This window comes from Tupaia chinensis, unplaced genomic scaffold, assembly GCF_000334495.1.
Source record: "Tupaia chinensis unplaced genomic scaffold, TupChi_1.0 Scaffold000067_1, whole genome shotgun sequence".
NCBI classification, from domain to species: domain Eukaryota; kingdom Metazoa; phylum Chordata; class Mammalia; order Scandentia; family Tupaiidae; genus Tupaia; species Tupaia belangeri.
In genome coordinates, this window is record NW_006159526.1 from 3625453 (window position 1) to 3633484 (window position 8032).

The following is an 8032-nucleotide window of genomic DNA, read 5'->3' on the forward strand; positions in this document are numbered from 1 at the left end:
AAAAAAAAAAAAAAAAAAATACTGAAAATGAACAAGCTAACATAAGACGATACACCAGAGGAAGAAGGAAAGAAACGACACAGAACAGATGCCTGGCGGACCCACCCCCAGGAGTCAGGAGGCCCATCTCCCACTCAGCACAGTCGCACAGGATCGGGGCAGGACACCTGATCCCATTCCTTCAACTCTCACCCCGCCACCCCTCCGTCCACTATCCTGACCCATCCTACCTCTCCCCCCCTGGCTGCAGGGCCTCGGGGTCTGCTGGCTCTCTCCCCTGTTAGTTTCCCTTTCAGACGAATAGCTCCTGGGAGGTAGAAATCATCCACACTCTTGGGATTTAGAGATCCCGAAGGCAGACAGAACCCAGGCAGGACCTGCTGGACCCAGTTTTTCCAACTCTAGGGGTGTGGCCTCAGGCAAGCAGCTTAACCTCAGTTTCCTCCACTGTAAAGTGGGGTGGTGATGGCTTCCACCCTTGGGTTAGTGGCCAATTCACTGAGACCAACCCAGTAAAGCATCTGGTGCCAACTTAGCACGGAGGAGAGGTTCGATACTCAGGTGCTGGGGTCACTGAGAAAAAAGCAAGGAGGCTGAAGAGTGAAAAACCACAGGCCAAGGGCCAGCAGGTAGCATGGTGATTAAGGCACTGGATTCCCACATGGCCGACTGTATGTCAAGTCCTGGATCCAGCAGCTTGAAAAATCACAACAAATAAATACTTGTTTTTTAAAAATAGGTAATTTTTTTTTTCAAAAAAAAAAAAAAAAAAAAAAGAAGAAGAAAAAGAAAAATCACTGACTGTGCCAAAGAATTCTTCCCTCTTTATTTCACATTCTGCAACCAAATTGATCCCCAAAACACCATTCCCGGCATCACTGAAAAACACCATTCCTTTGTTCCTGCTGGGTACTGGGTCTTGCTCATTCACTGAACAGGTATTCACAGAGCATCGACTCTGAGCCAGGCAGTCCAGACATTAGGGGTACACAAGGCAGAGGAGACAGAAATCCCCAGCCTTAGGGCCTGGCAGTGAGGCAGTGGTAAAATGCAATGCCCTACGGGGCAATCCTACATAGGAAGGATCCTGGTTCAAGTTCAGACACCTCCCTAAGAATGCTGGGCACAAGTGTGCCCGTGCTCAGGGACTGGCGGAACACTATGAGTAGATCCCCATTTCAAGATCCTGTAGGGGGTGCTGTCTCTCTGTCTCTCTCACTCATGGAAATAAATAAATAAACAAATACAAAGGAAAAAAAAATAAAAAAGGAAGCCAGTTGGTGACATGGTGATTAAGGCAGCTGGATCCCACAAGGCTGACTATGTGGTTCAAGTCCCAGACCAGGCGGCTTGAAAACATGCTGGGCACATGTGGGTCCATGTATGCACAAAATTCCGAGAGGAGAATGGAGACGGGATTGTGGCGTGGCCACTCCTGACCCTGGGATGATTTCTCACTTTCTCTCTCTGGGTCTCTCTCTGGCTAGCACATGAGCCCTATCACCAAAAAAAAAAAAAATTTCTATTCTTACAGGACTGACATAATACTCGGACAAAGGGACAATAAACACATAGTAAGTCTGAGCACTCAGGGCTATAGGAAACTAAATGTAGCAGGTAAGAGGGGTGGGGAGAATCACGAGCCAGAGGTTACGATTCTAAATCTAGGGGTCAGGGCTGGCATCCCCAAGTCACAAACCAAACCTCTTAGAAAACCTGTGCTTTTAGGAATAAGAAAGCGTTCCCACTGCAGCTAGAAATATACCATTAAAAAGGGTAAAAATACCATTTTGTATGAGTAAGCCTCAGACAAGCACAGGCTGAAAACAAATCTGAGATTTTAAGAAAAGGCAAAATAACTTGGAAAGCAGACACATTTTCTAAGACAAACAAATGAAGGTAAGAAAAAAAAAAAGTGTCACAGCACCCCAGCGCACCCAGATGTGGCAAACTGGAGCAAGGGCAAGTGAGAACTGGGCGATTTTTCCCCAGATCAATAGGTTTTCAGATAATTCAGGGAGAGCTGGAGACGGAATGTTCAAAATCCTGAAAGCGATGACAGGCAGGCAAAGCTGGCACAAGGGGCTGAAAATGAAATCAAGAATAGACAGATCCAAGCCTGAAAACCGAGTAAACGCTAAGAGGGCTGCGAAACGGCCCGTGTGTGACAACAGTGGGCTCCTTAAGGACAGCGTGAAGACCTGCAGCCAGTATAGACCCTGCGAGGTTAGGAGGTGCTCTCTGTCAACACGTGCTGAGTACTAAGAAATGAACCCCCATTTTCCACAAGGGGAAACTGAGGTCCAAAGGGGTTTTGACTTGCCAGAATCACACAGCCAGTGAGTGACGGAACCAGGAGTCAAACCCAGGCACTCTGTCTCCAATACATTTTTTTTTCTTCGCTTTCTTTCTTTCCTTTTTTTTTTTTTTTTTTGACTTGTTAGAGGGCACTCGTCAGAGAAAGACAGACAGACAGACAGAGATCAAGAGGGACAAAGCATCTCCCACAGCATGGTCACATCACGATCCCTTCCCCTCCATTTTTCTATCCTATTGGAATTTGGGGCGGGCACACACACACACACACACACACACACACACACACCCCTGGCGTATCTCAGGCTGCCGGATCCAGGATTGAAACTGCATGGTTGGCCATATAGATATAACTCCCTCTCTCTTTTAAAAAAAATTACTTATTTAACTTTATTTGTTATTATTATTAATTTTTAAACATTTGACCAGAGACAGAGAGAGAAAAGGAAAGTGAGAAAGCAAGTCACCAGGTCTGGGACACGAACCACGGTCAGCCATGTGGGAGTCCAGCACCTTAACCACCTGCTGGCCCCAAGATATAGCTTAACCACCAGATCATGGGACCAGCTCCTGTACTATTTTAATAAAAGAATAAAATCACAGAAGGCCCTCAGTGATCCCATTCCACATAGGAGAAAACTGAAGCCCAGAACAGGACTGCAGGTTGGCCAAGGACACACAGCAACAGAGGCAGGGATTTGAACCTGGGGCTATCTGGCCTCAATGCTTTTAAACATAGGCTTTACTATCAGTGTTGCTGACTTCTATGATTAACTCCAGAAAGTTTGTAACAAATGAAACAAATTGCTTCAAGGATAACTACAAAGTTGCCAAACTGTCCAGTGAGGCCAGAATGACCAAAAGTTTGAAGGAGGAAAAAAAACACAATCCCAATTGTTAGAAATATGTCCTATTCATTGAAACACCTGGAGTTGGGCCAGACTGGGCACTGGCAAGTGAATTAATATTCACTGGGCACAGGAATGGAAATAGGGACAGACTGAGTTTCTGAGCACCCTCCAGGGGAGTTATGCTTGGATTTAGGAGACCAGGGGTAAAAAATAGTTAATTAGAAGGATCAGGATATGAGGGCAACCTAGCCGAAAATGAAAGGGAGAAAGCCTGGCCAATGCTTCCCTCACTGGTCCGGCTCTGCTGTCTTCTCTATCAAGTCTCAGTTTTCCAACTACACACACACAAAAACCTCAAGCACTTTACATGCATTAACTCCGTGAACCCCCTAACCTTCCCAGGGTTACTGATCCCATTTTACAGACCAGGAGAGGCCAAAAGACTTGTCCAAGGTCACACAAAGCAAAAAAATAAAATTCTAACGGGAGACTGCATTGGTTTCTGCCCCTACCCATCACCCCTCCTTGTACTTCAGTACAAGGAGATTACAGAGATGAAAGCACAGATTCTGAGCCAGGCTGTCTTGGTTAGAATCCCGAGTCTACCATTTAACGCTGGGAATGTTGATGAACTTCTCCGTGTTTCTGATTCCTTTTTGTAATATGGAGATAATAGGGATGTTGGGAGAATTAAATGAGTTAATACACAAATAGCTAAGAGAAAGGCCAGGCACTTCATAAAACAATAGGTGTTCACTATAATCCACTGTGGGGAGCCCCTTCATGCTTCTGCTCCGGGGTGTGCCCAGATCAGTGCCAAGTGTTGAGAAAACGCCCCAAGGGCTGGACTGAAAGGGAGGGAATCCATTAGCACCTGTGACCCAGTCACATTCCTGGGGTGGGGAACTTCCAGCCAACAGCTCTGAGACTGGGACTCAAGTTGCACCAGCTCAGTAATGATTTTAACGTCCCTCCTCTTCGCCCTCTTCTCAGTGGCATGCCTGTTCCCACAATACAGAGAAGGACTCTGAGGAGCAGAGACAGCAGACTTGCTCAAGTCACAAAGGAGCCGCAGAATAAAGGCGCTGAATGCCGACTGCCCAAGCAGATAAGCCACTCTTCTAGGAGGGTGCAAAAGGTTGTCTCTATGGCCCCTTCAGGTTCCATTATCCTACAGTTCGGCGACACTCCAGCTTTTCGAGTCTTGGCTGGACTAGGTACTATCTCCACATCCAGGCCCCTGTTCTCGCTCACCTCCTCGGTCTACCCCAGGTCCTGGAGCCTTGCCCTCACTCTACCCTACCACAGATTTCTCCCTGCCACTCCTCAGTTTGCCCTTTTGGCCACGATCCGACCCAGAGAACCCAACCCCTCGCATCCTCTGTTGGCCTCTCCATTGGAGCCTCCAGTTCACCCCCTCACTCACTTATCTCTGACCCCATGCCTTTCCAAAGCCCCTAGAGATTGTCCCCTTCAGGGCCTCTGCCTGGACACCCTGTCCAGTCTCCAACTCGGGACCCCCTTCCCCACCTCTGAGCAACCTTACAATCAATCCCAAAGCTCGACTCCCTCTCCACCTTAAAGACCCCTCCCTGGCCCCCATTCTTCTACTCCCTCCGGCTCCTATTCCTCCCAAAGCCCACCCCCAGACGACCGCCCCTGGCCCAGCCCCTTCTCTAGCTTCTGCGTCTTCCCTCTAGTCTCCCAGCCCTGAACCCCCGCCCCGAGTCTTAGGCGCCCCCGGCCCCCGCCTGGGGTTCTCACCATCTCTCCGCGTTGCAGCTCCCTCGGCTACGCGGGTTTCCCCCACTCGCTCCTCTCCAGCCTCCCCTTCCGGGTTCTCGCCCCGAAGCCCTCTGGGAATTGGAGTCCGAGAGACCACGGACTACAAATCCCAGAAGGCACCACGGCCAAGCTTCGCGGTGGGGTAGGAAGCTAACTGGACCTGCTGAGGAAAAGACGACTCTAACTCCCAGGAGACAAAGGGAACACTTGGCAGCGCAGGCGCAGAGAGCGCCCCCGCGAGGCGCGCTGGGAGTTGGAGTCCAGCCTCCTCCATTTTGGCCCGGGGCCCCTGGAAGGGAAATTAAGAAAATTGCAAAGGGGCGTTGGTGAGGAGTGGAAAGTTGGGAAAGAGCAAGTTTATTGATTGACTTATGCTGATTTAACACAATAATTAACAGTGCCTTGTACTTTCCCATCTATTCCCACTCCCAATATTCTTAAGTGCCTCTACCTAATTTAAAAATGAGAAAATTAAGCAGTAGGAGAGAGGAAACCCGTGCACTAGGATCTAGTCTACATCTTATTAAGAAGCTCCGGGAGGACCCGGATCTTTCTGTACCTTGTTCAAGCACCTGGAACAGTATAAATGAGGGTTGATTAAATATTTATTGTATGCCAACATATGCCAGACATCCAGAAGACAACCCTAGTAAGAATGATCCGAAGTTTATAAAAATTAAGACAGGAAGAGGGACCGGTAGATGGCATAAAGGTATGTCTCTGGACTCCCACGTGGCTGACCGCAGTTCAGGTCGTGCAGCTGGTGGCTTGAAACTCACGATGGGTGCATGTGCGTGGGTGCTCAAAATGCTGAATGAAGTAGAAGGGGTTGCAGTGTAGCCATCGCCCCTGGGGGGTGATTTCTCCTTTTCTGTCCCTCTCTGTCTCTCCAGCAAGCACATGTACCCTATAACAAAAATGTCTATTAAAAAAAAAAAAAAGTTAAGACAGAAAGAGATTAAGTCTCTTGTCCATAGCAACACAGCCAAGAAAGTGATTCGGCCCAAAATGTGTTGGACTCTAGGACTTCTGTGCTCTACTAGATCTCTAGATCACGTCTCCCTAGGATAGGACAGGAGTTTCAAAAAGTTTGTAGAAAATGCATATGGTGAGACCAGCAGTTAGCGTAATGGCTATGTCGCTGGATTCCCACGTAGTTAACCGCAGTTGGATTCCCAGACCCTGGGGCTTAAAACTCACGCTGGGTGCGTGTGTGCGCGTGCCCAAGATCCTGAGAAGAGAATGGAGGAGAAGGGATTGCAGTGTGGCCATCCCCCCTGGGGGGTGATTTCTTTCTTTCTGTCTCTGTCTCTGTCTGTCTGTCTGGCGAGCATACACGCCCTATAGCAAAAACCTCTTCAAAAAAAAAAAGAAAATGCATATCGTTAAAAAAAATTATATGGATTTCAAAAATATTTTTACGCCAAAATAAACTCATACTTGTGTGTTTGTGTGTGTGTGTGCACGCTAAAGGGTGCTTGCACTCACCAGAGAGAGACAGAGAGACAGAGAGAGAAAGCATCCCTCATGGGGAAGGTCACATTGCAATCTCTTCTCCTCTATCTCACCTTCCTTTCAGGATTTGGGGGATGCACGTGTGCCAGGTGTGCTTCTCTGCCAGGTCCCAGACTTGAATCATAGTCAGTCATGTGATATCTGGCTGCCTAATCATCAGGTCACAGAGCTGACCCTAAACTCATACTTTTTTTTTAAGAGAGAGATTTTTGCTATAGGGTGTGTGCGATCGCTGGAGACACAAGAGAGAAACAGAGAGACAGAAAGTGAGAAATCACCCCCTGGGGGATGGCCACGCCGCAACCCCTTCTCCTCCATTCTTTTCTGGGAATCCTGGGCACGCACGCACACACACCCAGCGTGAGTTTAAGCCACCCGGTCTGGGACTCAGACTGTGGTCGGCTACATGGGAGTCCATTGAGCCAACTGCTGGTCCCCTGGCGTGAGTTTTATGCCACTGGGTCCAAGACTAGAACACGGTCGACTATATGGGAGTCCAGTGACGTAACCATTATGCCATCTGCTGGTCCCTAAACTCATAATTCTACTCTTCCACAAGCTATTTGAAGTCCCCTCCCTGTATATTTGCCTAGTCATCCTCCTCATGGGCCATGAGTGTGAGCTTTCTAAGTTGGGCAGTTGCTTACATCACAAAGATCTTCTGTCTTCCTAAAAGGAGTTACTAATTCAAAGGACCCTCCTCATTCAATCTTTTCCCAATGTATTGTTCTCTGCATTAACATAGCTCCTGCTTCCTGAATTCTCATAGTCTCTGGGCCTTCCCAAGTGCACAGAGAAGATCCGCGACTAAGGTCTCCATATCCAGTGCTGTGCTTGGTCCTTATGAGATGTGTACTGGAAAAAAAAAAGGCGGGAAAGGGCACCTGAGCTCAGAGCGGACACTGGTGCGACCTCTCCTTGTCTTCCAGGGAATTGGCAGTTGGAGAGACCCCGCCTCTTCTTCGGGATCCAAGGGCTCTGGATGGCCGAAGCCGTCAGGGGGCGTGGCAGGGAGGGGCGGGGCCCGCTAAAAAGGCGGGTAACTGGCTGAGCGCTGATTGGTCTGCATTTTGGCGCGCCCCGCGAAGGCCTGTCAGGAGGCTCGAGGCTGAGCTCGCGCGGTGCACAAGGAGCAGGCCCTTCCCCAGGCGCGCGTGCGCAAGGCCACTTGTACCCTGCCCTTTAACCCTTCGCAGTCTCGCTCCCAGCACACCTTGGCGGGAGCCGGTGGGGGCGTGGCCTGGCCTCAGGAGCTCACTCTTGCTCTCCTCCTCTGGCCTCAGGCCTCGCGCTGGAACCTCTCACAGAACCTTGCGCCCAGGGCATTCGCACCCACCTCACGGCCGGGTTGGGAACGTGGCAGCTGAGGTGCCCAGGGCTTGTGCGCGCGGCCCTCCTCCCAGGACCGCGGGAGAAGCTGTCAGATCCACTCTCAAGTGTGGGGCCTGCGAGAAACCAAGAGCAGGGCCACCTCACGCCGTTTTGCACTTCCCAAGGCGGGTGCTGGAGGCTGAGGGGACATAGGTGGGGCAGGCCGCTCTCCCTTATTAGCTGGCCTGAAGAGA

At 49.7% G+C, this 8032-nt stretch overlaps 1 protein-coding gene across 1 annotated transcript in view; it reads right to left on the bottom strand.

Annotated features, from left to right (window-relative positions):
- FBXO46 (F-box protein 46) overlaps positions 1-7449 on the bottom strand; it is a 25135-nt gene extending 17686 nt beyond the window's left edge. The window contains 1 exon segment of the mRNA XM_006142085.3: positions 7352-7449. The gene's annotated coding sequence lies outside the window, so the exon portion shown is untranslated.
- Between the last annotated feature and the right edge of the window lie 583 nt (positions 7450-8032).